The 13,284-nt window shown below is 46.3% G+C and overlaps 1 pseudogene across 1 annotated transcript; it reads left to right on the top strand.

The window, feature by feature from the left end:
- Positions 1-1,588: 1,588 nt before the first annotated feature.
- On the top strand, positions 1,589-10,826 carry LOC309552503 (DNA polymerase subunit gamma-2, mitochondrial-like; annotated as a pseudogene). Its single transcript has 4 exons — positions 1,589-2,138; positions 4,990-5,125; positions 5,433-5,538; positions 10,578-10,826. The product of its transcript is annotated as a DNA polymerase subunit gamma-2, mitochondrial-like (transcript).
- Positions 10,827-13,284: the final 2,458 nt, after the last annotated feature.

Here is a 13,284-nt window from a genome sequence, read left to right on the forward strand (position 1 = left end):
GACTTATGACACTTTGGGTCAACCCAGTAGTACTGCCAGAAATGCAGCTGTACAGGTCATAGACTGTATTCATACACTACCCATTTGCCTTAGCTGGTATTTAAGTCCAGAATGTTTTGCTGAAGACTCTAAAAACTGGTAAAAACAGTCACATATATATTGATACAGTCTATTAATTATCACTAGGTTACAGTTGTTTACGTATTTTGAAGATGTTAGCTCTTATTTTCTGTAGTTAACAAAAGGACAGTTCTTGCACTCTCACAGCAGATTTTCCAGGTCAAGCAAAAATAGCTTCACGTGATGGAACTAGGTAGTTAAGGTAAAGTCGGCCGACAACAAAATGGATTGAGAGTATTAGGTGGTTATGCTGTATTGTATTGATAACGTACCATGGGTATTCCACCTTAAATAATGGACAGAAGTAATAAGATGTTCCCTAGTTCTCCATCAAACCATCTTCTCAATAGCCTACACAAACCTGTGTTGTAGAGGTTTACTAATTAGTTGGCTATATGCAACAATATCTCACCAGGTACATGAGCGCTCTGGACCTGGTGGGAAACTGTGACATAACTGGGAGTAGATGTCGCAGGGAGGATGGTTCCTCCAGTAATTGGATTACTACTTAACCTTGGCTCCCAATGGCTATTGTGAGATGGGGAATGGAATGGTTCTAATACTAAATCTGCATATGTCTGGGACGACATCAAATTTTGTGGGGGAGAGTGTAAGGGATGTCAGGTACCCCATTAAAAAATAATACATTTCTGTTTTATGGCATTTCTATTAATTTACCAGTAGATGGCAGCACAAAGCACAACTGCAAGCAAGGCATGGGAGGAACTAAAAAGTTCGACGTTTTGTTCCTGGGGGAACAGAATAGCAGTTCCTGTCCTTCAGAATAAAAAGTCACCTCACTGATGTCCTTGTATTTGCAGGTAAGAGGGAGGATATTTAGGGTTATAAACAGGGCAAAGTCGATTTAATTTACATCCCTGTGATCAGTAAAGGCTCCTGTCACTACTGTGTGATTGAATAACAGACTGCACAAATGTTAGTGGGTCACACTGTCGCAACATGACTACAGTGTACCAGGAATGGGGTTATTATAGTGTTATGTGTTTATATCTGATATTAGATTGTTTTATGAGACCCCTGTGATGCAGAAGGAGTAACAACATTTCAGCACATGTTTAATTGGTTGTTATTTTCTATGAGGACGTTATTCCTGTATATCAGAATGTTGATATTAATATATATATAGTTATGTAATACTGTAGTATGTATGGACAGAATAGCAGTTCCTGTCCTTCAGAATAAAAAGTCACCTCACTGATGTCCTTGTATTTGCAGAAACTTCTCAATAAAAATAATTCTGATTTCACCCGGTCTGATCCCTTCGCAAATTGGAATTATTGACCATACTTTCAGCATATGTGCAACACTATTTTTTAATGATTTCTGCATGTGTGAATGGCTTACCTCTGTATCTACAGAACAGGAGCAGGCAAGGATTTGCAGTAAAGTTTAGATCTCACCTGGCAGAGTTTTTCTTTTCCTGACTGCTGATTTGCTGCCATGAACAATGTCATTCTCACATTATCTTTCTGTACTATTCTCACAGAGCTATGTACCATCCCCCGGCGGAGGCCATATTGTGTCAGGTGACCACGATCCGCCATGTCTTGGTGTGCGGTGGGACTAGTCCAGGTCGGGCGGACAAGGAAGACATTTCCAGCGTCTCTATTACTGCAGTGCAGAAGGCTGGCGGCCGGAGGGCGGGAGAGCGATGATCTTCTGGAGTTGTGCCGTCGAAGGTTCTTCCTGTTGGGGGAGAAGATGACTCCGGCCTCTGTTCTAGGAGGACGTCACGGCCTGGGGCCCCTGGGAGCCCAAATGAAAAGGAACTTGGTAAAGGAATGGTGGGACGCCATGGTGCTGCACCGGGAACAGGTTCTGCCCATTGACTTTGTGTCACCTACCAGGAACATCCAACCCTTCACTAAGACCACCGCTGAAGACCCTCCCCAAAGCCCATCTGGACCGCCTCCAAAACCAAAGTCTAACCCAGGAGGAGCTGGAAAAGATGGCCGGTCCTCGCCAAGACCCCCAAGAAAACAACGCTGTCCTTCAATGTAGATCCATCGTCATTAACGTCGCCACCACCTGACCTAAAAGATACAACAAAATCGCTCCATCCACCGCAAAGGCAAACCACCGAATGTCTGGCTTGCCGTTTGACTATATGGTAACAATGACACAAATAGAGATGGGCTGAACACCCCCGTTCGGGAATTCTGCCACAAACCCATTAAAGGCTATGGGGGCCGAACATGAGAAATCAAAAGTCCCCATTATGAAGGCTTATATGCAAGTAATTGGCCATGAAAAGGGTATGGGGGCTGGGTACTACCCTGGGGGACAAGTATCAATGCAACATTTTTTCACAGGAGCAGTGATTTTAATGATGCTTAAAGTGCAACAATAAAAATGAAAAAGTGCCTGGGCGGGTGGGGTCCCCTTAGTCTGCCTGTAAAGTGGAGCATCTGTACCATGTATAGAACCTGCTGCAGCAAAACAGACATTTATCAACGAAAAAATTATATTTAAATCACACTTAAATTGATTTGCAAGTGCTGGCACCCGGCTATTTAAAAAAGAAAGAAGGAAACGGTGTGGGGTCCCCCCAGTACTTACCAGACCCTTATCCAAGCATGCATCCTCCTACAAGGGCCTCTTACACACAAACTTGGGCTGTGTTTGTGGGGGTCTGTGGGTAAGGGGCTTATCGAAATCTGGCATCCCCCTTTTAACAAGGGGGCCCCAAGGTCCTATTCCCTCCCCCCTCCCATGGGAATGAGTAGGGTACCCCTACTCATTCACCAAAAAAGTGTCAAAATAAAAAACAGTAGACAGGTTTTTTTTTTACAATTTCTTTTATTAAAAAGAAAACAACGCTGTCCTTCAATGTAGATCCATCGTCATTAACGACGCCACCACCTGACCTAAAAAAATACAACAAAATCGCTCCATCCACCGCAAAGGCAAACCACCGAATGTCTGGCTTGCCGTTTGACAGTTCTTATATAGATAAGGGCGGGACCACCTGGCGACATCACCTGGTGGCACCGCCCCCCTGTGATGTCATTGACCCAGCAAGTATTGGTGAGGTCACAAGGGGGGGCGGTGCCACCAGGTGATATCAGCTGACATCATCAAATATGACAGTTCTTCGGTTAGGACGGGGCCACCTGGTGACATCAACTGGTGGCACCGCCCCCCAGTTATGTCATCGACCCAGCATGCACTGGTTGGTGATGTCACAAGGGAGGCGGTGCCACTAGGTGTTGCAGCAAGGTGGTCTCGCTCTTACCTAATATAAGAACTGTCAAACGGCAAGCCAGCCATTGGGCAGTTTGTCTTTGCGGTGGGCGGAGGCATTTTTTTTTTCAGGTCCGGTGGTGGCGGCGTTGTGATTGACGATCGATCTACATTGGAGGACAGCGGGTTTTTTTTAGTTTTTAATAAAGGATTTGTCAATAACCTGTCTACTGTTTTGGTTAATTTTGACATTTTTTTTTGATGAATGGGTCGGGGTACAATGTACCCAATACTCATTCACATATGGTGGGCAAGACCCGATTCTGATGCCCGCAGACCCCCCACAACCACACCCCAAGATTTTGGGGAAGAGATCCTTGTCCCCTTCAACATGTCCCCTGCCCCAAAGCACCCCTGCCTGTTGAGGGCATGTGGTCTGGTATGGTTCAGGAGGGGGTGGGGGCCCACACTCATCATTTTCCCACCCCACCCCCACCCTTTACCTGACTCCCCTGCCTGCATGCTCTGATAAGGGACTGGTATGTATTGTGGGGGGGGGGGGGTTGGGGGGCCCCCACACCGTTTTTTTTTGACCGCTGATGGCTCATTGGTTGTTAAGGACGCTGTAGCCGGCTTCCCGGCCGCTCCTTTACAACCAGCTTATACTGCACCCTTATTGGGCAGAGCTTGCGTAGAATGCGCTGTGCAGCACAGGGAACACCCAGCAAACACCCTGCAAATTTGGGTGTTTGCCGAACGGGGTGAATAGCTAATAATAAGCTCAAACTCCTGCTGAGGCTGAACCGTTCGCCCAACACTAGACACAAACTACTGCAGGAAATGTCACCATTGTGGGAGGGGCAGAGACACAAACTACTGCAGGAAATTTCACCATTGTGGGAGGGGCAGAGTCACAAACTACTGCAGGAAATGTCACCATTGTGGGAGGGGCAGAGACACAAACTACTGCAGGAAATGTCACCATTGTGGGAGGGGCAAAGACAAAAAAACTACTGCAGGAAATGTCACCATTGTGGGAGGGGCAGAGACACAAACTACTGCAGGAAATGTCACCATTGTGGGAGGGGCAGAGACACAAACTACTGCAGGAAATGTCACCATTGTGGGAGGGGCAGAGACACAAACTACGGCAGGAAATGTCACCATTGTGGGAGGGGCAGAGACACAAATTACTGCAGGAAATGTCACCATTGTGGAAGGGGCAGAGACACAAACTACTGCAGGAAATGTCACCATTGTGGGAGGGGCAGAGACACAAACTACTGCAGGAAATCTCACCATTGTGGGAGGGGCAGAGACACAAACTACTGCAGGAAATCTCACCATTGTGGGAGGGGCAGAAACACAAAACTGCAGGAAATTTCACCATTGTGGGAGGGGCAGAGACACAAATTACTGCAGGAAATGTCACCATTGTGGGAGGGGCAGAGACACAAACTACTGCAGGAAATGTCACCATTGTGGGAGGGGCAGAGACAAACTACTGCAGGAAATGTCACCATTGTGGGAGGGGCAGAGACACAAACTACTGCAGGAAATCTCACCATTGAGGGAGGGGCAGAGACACAAATTACTGGGGGAAAATCTCACCATTGTGGGAGGGGCTGAAAATGTTGACTTTTTAAAATATTTTTTCAATTTTAGGTGCCTTGTATTATTACCCCCCTTGTTTGGAGCTCCTTAACAGAAAGTTGCCTTTTGGTATTGCAGAGGTGGGGAGATGTTTTCATCCAATCTCAGACAACAAGGATCTGCACCTGCAGGTCAGCCATCTTGTAATGTACCTAGTAATGGGGGGGGGGGGTCTAAATTAGTGTGCAGAATACAATGTATTTCTCATTTGTCTTTTACCCACAATGCAGTTTGTTAGTAACTCTCAGGTTTGTGCGCTCTGATTAATACCGGGGAAGGAGATTGGAGGTCACATGGGTTCACAGGCCACCGATTTAATCAACTGGTGCAAAATCCTAAAAACAAGAGATAGAATCCTACTGACAGCGATAAAGCGATAAAGTTCAGGAGTAGAATTGATTTTTATGAGGTTATTAAGTTCCTGTAAGTTGATAAATTTTACTTTCATGTTCTAGGGTGGGGGAGAGGACGGCAGCCTCTCTGGTCTGGTTCAGCTCAGCCAAGACTTGCGCTCAGTGGCGGGACTACTGGCTGCGGCAACGGCTGCTGTTGTGGAGGAAGGTGAGCGCCCTGTGATTGCTGAGACATCTATGGGGGTTATTTATAAGAGATGAGATACACTATATTGTCAAAAGTATTGGGACGCCTGCCTTTACACACATGAACTTTAATGGCATCCCAGTCTTTGTCCGTAGGGTTCAATATTGAGTTGGCCCCCCCTTTGCAGCTACTTGAACTACAAGTCCCATGAGGCATTGCAAGGCTGACAGTTACAAGCATGACTCCTAAAGGCAGAGGCATGATGAGACTTGTAGTTCGCAACAGCTGGAGGGCCCCAGGTTGAGCATGCATTCTGTATAGTGTAACCTTCACAAGTAGGCTGTAATAGCAATTCATTAAACAGAGTTGGAACATTGCTGATACCTGTGTAGCTTACATCATAGAGAACTACACTATGTTTGGGACGCCTGCCTTTACACACACATGAACTTTAATGGCATCCCAGTCTTAGTCCGTAGGGTTCAATATTTAGTTGGCCCACCCTTTGCAGCTATAACAGCTTCAAATCTTCTGGGAAGGCCGTCCACAAGGTTTAGGAGTGTGTCTGTGGGAATGTTTCACCATTCTTCCAGAAAAAGTGTTCCTTTAAATTTTTGAGCAGTGTATGTGTGTGTGTGTCTATTAGAGATAAGGGCCATACACACTATCAGATTATCTGAAGACTTTTTCCTTCAGATTTACCTTTTCTATGTAGTGCAAGGGCCTGCCGGATTGCATACAAATTGAAAGTGTTTAGGTTTGACCTCATATTATATGGTTTTGGTAAGTCTACAGACAAAAGTCTTCAGATAATCTGATAGTGTGTATGGCCCAATAGACCGATATGTTTTTTTCAGGGCCGATACCGATATTTTGGTCACAATGTTTCGGTATCGGCCGATATGGGCCGATATTTTGTACATTTTAAAGTTTTGAAAAATAAAGACAATTTTTGACACAAATCTGGTACTGAACATGTTCATTTTTGTTTAATGCCTACTGGCGGGCTTGCTGGCACCCTGTGGTGGGTGGGTGGCTGGCTGGCACAGGGGTTGTGGGTGGCTGGCTGGTACAGGGCCTGTGGTTGGCTGGCTGGCACACTGTCTGTGGGTGGCTGGCTGTCTGGAATCCTGTGGTGGGTGGGTGGCTGACTGGCTGGTACAGTGCTTGTGGGTGTCAGGTAAAGGGCCTGTGGGTGGCTGGCTGGCTCACTGGTACAGGGCCTGTGGATGTGGGTGGGTGGCTGGCTGGTACAGGGCCTGTGGATGTGGGTGGCTGGCTGGTACAGGGCCTGTGGATGTGGGTGGCTGGCTGGTACAGGGCCTGTGGATGTGGGTGGCTGGCTGGCTGGCTGGCACCGGGCTGCTGTGGGTGGGTGTATGGCTGTGATACAGTCTCCGTGAGACTAGGCCCGACTCCAGAGGAGGCTGTCCAAGGCGAGGGAGACGGCCTAAGAAGGCAGAATGAAGTCACAAAAATATCGGCCAGTTCCAAGGCCAATACCGATATATCAGGGAAAGTGCATATCGGCCACGCCGGTAATTGGTCTATCCCTAGTGTGTGTGTGTATATATATATATATATATATATATATATATTGTATATATAGTGCTCAAATAAATTAAAGGAGCACTTTTGAATCAGAGTATAGCATCAAGTCAGTTAAACTCCTGGGATATTGATCTGGTCAGTTAAGTAGCAGAGGGGGTTGTTAATCAGTTTCAGCTGCTTTGGTGTTAATGAAATTACCAACAGGTGCACTGGATGGGCAAAAGGGGACAACCTTCAAAACAAAAATGGTTTTACAGGTGGAGGCCACTGACATTTTTTTCCCTACCCATTTTTTTCTGACTGTTTTTCACTAGTTTTGCATTTGGCTGGGGTCAGTGTCACTACTGGTAGCATGAGGCCATACCTGGACCCTATAGAGGTTGTACACGCAGTCCAACTCCTCCACGATGGCACATTAATCCGTACCATTACCAAGAGCAAGGAGGAGATTCCAGGAGACAGGCAGTTACTCTAGGACAGTGTTTCTCAACTCTGGTCCTCAGTGCACACTAACAGGCCAGATTTTAAGTATTACCTTGGAGAGATGCAGACTAGAATTCTGAAATCACTGAGCAGCAAATTATATCACCTGTGATGTATTTCAGTTATCTTGCAAACCTGGCCTGTTAGTGTGCCTTGAGGACCGGAGTTGAGAAACACAGCTCTAGAAGAGCTGGACAGGGCCATAGAAGGTCCTTAACCCATCAGCGGGACCGGTATCTGCTCCTTTGTGCAAGGAGGAACAGGATGAGCACTGCCAGAGCCCTACAAAATGACCTCCAGCAGGCCACTGGTGTGAATGTCTCTGACCAAACAATCAGCAACAGACTTCATGAGGGTGGCCTGAGGGCCCGACTTCCTCTAGTGGGCTCTGTGCTCACTGCCCTGCCTCAGTGAACACCAGAATTGGCAGCTCCACCACTGGCACCCTGTGCTTTTCACAGATGAGAGCAGGTTCACCTTGAGCACATGTGACAGACGTGAAAGGAAGGGAGAGATGTGGGCGCTCTGGTGAGGAAGGCTGTCTGGTCCTTTGTTGCGGTAGAACGGTTGCACTGAGGGCAGCACTTGTGTGAGAAGCAGCTCTATAGGATCATATAAGGAAAGAAAGACGCCTCTAAGTGCAGAATTCTAAGGATTTATTATTTGATGCAAGGGATTAAAAACATTTACAAGATGGCAGAGATAACAGGCATGTATTAATTGTCCTCTCTTGGTTTGCTGTGTCCTCTGCCGGGTGAGGGAGGATGAGAGAGCCGTCCTGCAGCTGTCTGGATTCCCTGGTGACATGGAGGAACGAGGAAGCGGAGAGGCAGATGGTGGCCCGGGTTCCAGAACCAAGCTGCAACGCTCGTGGCCTGTATGGCGGCAGGGGAAAGCGTTGGGCGGTAACGCGTTTCAGAGCATGTGTGACTCCTTCGTCAGACCTAAGCCCATGTTTGTTCAGCAGGCTCAGAGCCTTGTGTTCAAACTCTCCGAAAGCCAATCGATGGCCTCCCGACCCTTTTGGCTACCTCTGTCCAATCATCTCCTCACAATACTATCCTATCCTGATGGTCTTGTGAGGCGTTGATTGGACAGAGGAAGTTGAAAGGGCCGGGAGGTCGTCAGTTGGCTCTCAACGGAGAGAGTTTGAACACAAGGCTCTGACTCTGTGCCTGCTGAACAAACATGGGCTTAGGTCTGACGGAGGAGCCGCACATGCTCTGAAACACGTTATGGCGTTGGGCATATCAGCCGTGTGCGTTCCAGCTTGGTTCTGGAACCTGGGTCGCCATCTGCCTCTCCGCTTCATCGTTCCTCCACGTCACCAGGGAATCCAGACAGCTGCAGGACAACTCTCTCATCCTCCCTCACCCAGCAGACAGAGGACAAAGCAAACCAGAAGAGGACAATTAATACATGTCTGTTATCTCTGCCATCTTGTAAGTGTTTTTTTTTTTTTTTTAATCCCTTGCACCAAATAATAAATCCTTTTAATACTGCACTTAGAGGCGTCTTTCTTTCCTGACAGATGTGGAGAACATTATGCTGCCTGTAACATTGTTCAGCATGACCGGTTGGGTGGTGGGTCAGTGATGGTCTGGGGGAGGCGTATCCATGGAGGGACACACAGACCTCTACAGGCTAGACAATGGCACCCTGACTGCCATTAGGTATCGGGATGAAATTCTTGGACCCATTGTCAGACCCTATGCTGGTGCAGTGGGTCCTGGGTTCCTCCAGGTGCAAGACAATGCCAATGCAGGACATGTGGCGAGAGTATATAGCCAGTTCCTGGAGGATGAAGGAATTGATGCCATTGAATGGCCCCCACGCTCGCCTGATCTTAATCCAATAGAACACCTCTGGGACATTATGTTTTGATCCATCCGACGCCGCCAGATTGCACCTCAGTCTGTTCAGGAGCTCAGTGATGCCCTGGTCCAGATCTGGGAGAAAATACCCCAGGACATCATCCGCCGTCTCATTAGGAGAATCCCCTGATGTTGTCAGGCATGCATACAAGCACGTGGGGGCCATACAAACGACTGAGGACCATTCTGAGGTCCTGCAATGAAATTTCAGCAAAATGGACTCCCCTGCTGCATTGTTTTTTCACTTTGATTTTCGGGGTGTCTTTGAATTCGGCCCTCTGTAGGGTGATAATTTTCATTTCCATCAGACGATGTGGCATCCTTTCCTTCCTAACACATTACCCAGTCCATACCAGTATAGATCCTAACACATTACCCAGTCCATACCAGTATAGATCATAACACATTACCCAGTCCATACCAGTATAGATCCTAACACATTACCCAGTCCATACCAGTATAGATCCTAACATATTACCCAGTCCACACCAGTATAGATCCTAACACATTACCCTGTCCATACCAGTATAGATCCTAACACATTACCCAGTCCATACCAGTATAGATCCTAAAACATTAGCCAGTCCATACCAGTATAGATCCTAATGCATTAGCCAGTCCATTCCAGTATAGATCCTAACGCAATAACCCAGTCCATACCAGTATAGATCCTAAAACATTAGCCAGTCCATACCAGTATAGATCAACACATTACCCAGTCCATACCAGTATAGATCCTCATACATTACCCAGTCCATACCAGTATAGATCCTCATACATTACCCAGTCTATACCAGTATAGATCCTAACACATTACCCAGTCTATACCAGTATAGATCCTAACACATTACCCAGTCTATACCAGTATAGATCCTAACACATTACCCAGTCTATACCAGTATAGATCCTAACATATTACCCAGTCCATACCAGTATAGATATCCATCATGATATTTTTCCCCATTGAGATCTGAGGTGTTTTCAAAGTGTTGCTTTAATATTTTTTGAGCAGTGTATGTATGTATATATATATATATATATATATATATATATTATAAAATGTATTTTTACATATGACCAAATGCTGAGAAAGCATGCCTGGACCTGACTGTATGGTGCTATTTTCTCACCCCTCCCCCCCTCTGTGTCCAGTTTGCTCAGCTGCCGTCCAGATTCAGCAGCGGTGACCACCCTGACGAAGACGGAAGGAAAATGACCCTCATACAGTACGACTTCCCCTGGGGCAAGGAGCCAATTGAACGCCTCGGCAGCCTAGATGACTCCGCCCTCACCCAGATGCACCGTGGGCCCATCGCTCATCTTCAGGTATGTCACACCGACTACACGCAGAATCAATCAATCAATGTAATTTCCAATCCTTTTACTTGCAGCGATCATTAAAGGGCAACTCCCAGTTTCGTGGGGAAAAAATTTAGTAAAAAAAAATAATATATAGAATTGTGACAGTAGTTATATTGTAATTGTATGTTCTTAACCACTTCCGCCCCGGAAGATTTTACCCCCTTAATGACCAGGCCCTATTTTGCAATTCGGCACTGCGTTACTTCAACGGACAATTGCGCGGTCTTGCGACGCTGTACCCAAACTAAATTGACGTCCTTTTTTTCCCCCACAAACAGAGCTTTCTTTTGGTGGTATTTGACCACCTGTAAGATTTTTATTTTTTACGCTAATAAAACAAAAAGAGCGACAATTTTGAAAAAAATATTTTTTTCACATTCTGCTATATAACATTCCAAAAAAAAATTTAAAAAATGTAAATTTTTTTAACATTTTAGGCCAATTTTTCTGCTACATATTTTTAGTAAAAAAAATGAAATAAGCATATTTTGATTGGTTTGCGCAAAATTTATTGCGTTTACTAACTAAGGGTAAGATTTATGTCATTTTTGTTGTTGTGGTGTTTTTTTTTTTTACTAGTAATGGCGGTGATCTACGATATTTTTTTTTTTTTTTTTTAGCGGGACTGCGACATTGTGGCGGACAGATCGGACCCCTGACTGACATTTTTGACACTTTTGGGGGGACCAGTGACATTACTGCAGTAATCAGTGCTAAAAATATGCACTGTTACTGTAATAATGACTTTGACAGGGAAGGGGTTAACCTTGTTGGTGATCAAGGGGTTAAATGTGAGCCCAGGGGAGTGATTCTAACTGTGGGGGGGGGGGCGTGGCTTGTGAAATGATCATAGAGACATGTGATCCTATATAGAAGGATCACAGGAGCTCTGTGATCATTCCAGGGAGAAGAACGGTCAGCTGTGTTTACAACATCCGACCGTCCTTCTCTCTCAGCGGGGAGCGATCGCGGGTGTCAGGCGGCAATCCGAGGTGGCAATCTGAGGCGCCTGCCCGCGGCATCGGCTTCTCCGCTGACGAGCGGGGGCGGGAGCGCGCCGCCAGTGGCACACGCTCGCCCCCTAGACTCCCCAGAGCAAGCGCCGTACATGTACGGCGATTTGCCTGGAAGCGGCTGCCTGCCCGCAGTACATCTGCGTCGGGCGGTCGGCAAGCAGTTAAAAATGACCTTTCCGTTTTTAATCTGCAGTTGCTGTAATTTTCTGTAAAATGCAATATGGCCACCTGGAGGCGCTGTGTACACATATAGACAGAGCGCAATTTCCTGCTGGTGTGATTGGCTCGCTGATTTTCCCAGAAGTCTGCACTGAGATACAAGTCAGATTTTTGGGCATCACATTTTTGGTGAGATACTCCGAATAGGAAATCACGTCTACAGGGATGCAGACCCTGCCACTTTCTTCATTAAAGCCCTGCAGGTGCAGCAGCTGATTGATAATTATAAAGTCACTCCCATTCACTTTGCACATGGACACAGAGGAACAAACAATGATTTCTTTAGAATAACAAAAGGAAGGAATCTACAACAAGGTTTGCTACAATCCCTGCAATGTACAGAGATCACCCAAGGGGGGGGGGTTCTTCTCAACAAGAGTGGAGTTATTCTTTAACCACTTGCCGACCGCCCCAAGTACATATACTGCGGCGGTCAGCCCCCCCCCCCCCCCCCGGCAAAGTGACGTATGGGTACATCACTCGCCCGCGATCCAATAGGGGGCGAGAGCGCGTCGCGGAGGCGCGCTCCCGCTCGTTCACTGCCATCCCAGTGCGATTGACCAGCGGCTCCGATGTCCACTGGCCATTCTCGATCTCCCGCTGGAGAGGGAGAAAGGCAGGCGGCTGATGTAAACAAAGCCGTCTGTCATTCTCCCTGATGTAACTGTAGAGATCATATGATCCTCCTATGTAGGATCGTATGTCTCTGTGGTTACATCAAAAGCCACGCCCCTTTACAGTTAGAAGCACACCCCTAGGGACATACTTAACCCCTTGATCTCTAATAAAGTTAACCCCTTCCCTGCCAGTGTCATTTTTACAGTAACAGAGCATATTTATAGCACTGATTACTGCAGTAATGTCACTGGTACCCCCAAAAGTGTCAAAAATGTCTGCCGCAATGTCGCAGCCCCACAAAAAAAATCGCAGATCGCCGCCATTACTAGTTAAAAAAAAAAAACAATAAAAATGACAAAAATCTTTCCCGTAGTTAGTAAACGCAATAACTTTTGCGCAAACCAATCAAATTACGCTTATTGCGATTTTTTTCACCAAAAATATGTAGCAGAAAACAAATTGGCCTAAAATGTTAAAAAATTTTGATTTTTAAATTTTTTTTTCGGGGGGGGGGGGGGGGATTTCTTATAAAAAAATGTGAAAAAATATTGTTGTTTTTTCAAAATTGTCGCTCTTTTTTTGTTTATAGCGCAAAAAGTAAAAATCGCACAGGTGATCAAATACCACCAAAAGAAATCTCTGTT

Source organism: Pelophylax lessonae, assembly GCF_965119305.1.
Source record: "Pelophylax lessonae genome assembly, chromosome: 4".
In the NCBI taxonomy this organism is placed as follows: Eukaryota; Metazoa; Chordata; class Amphibia; order Anura; family Ranidae; genus Pelophylax; species Pelophylax lessonae.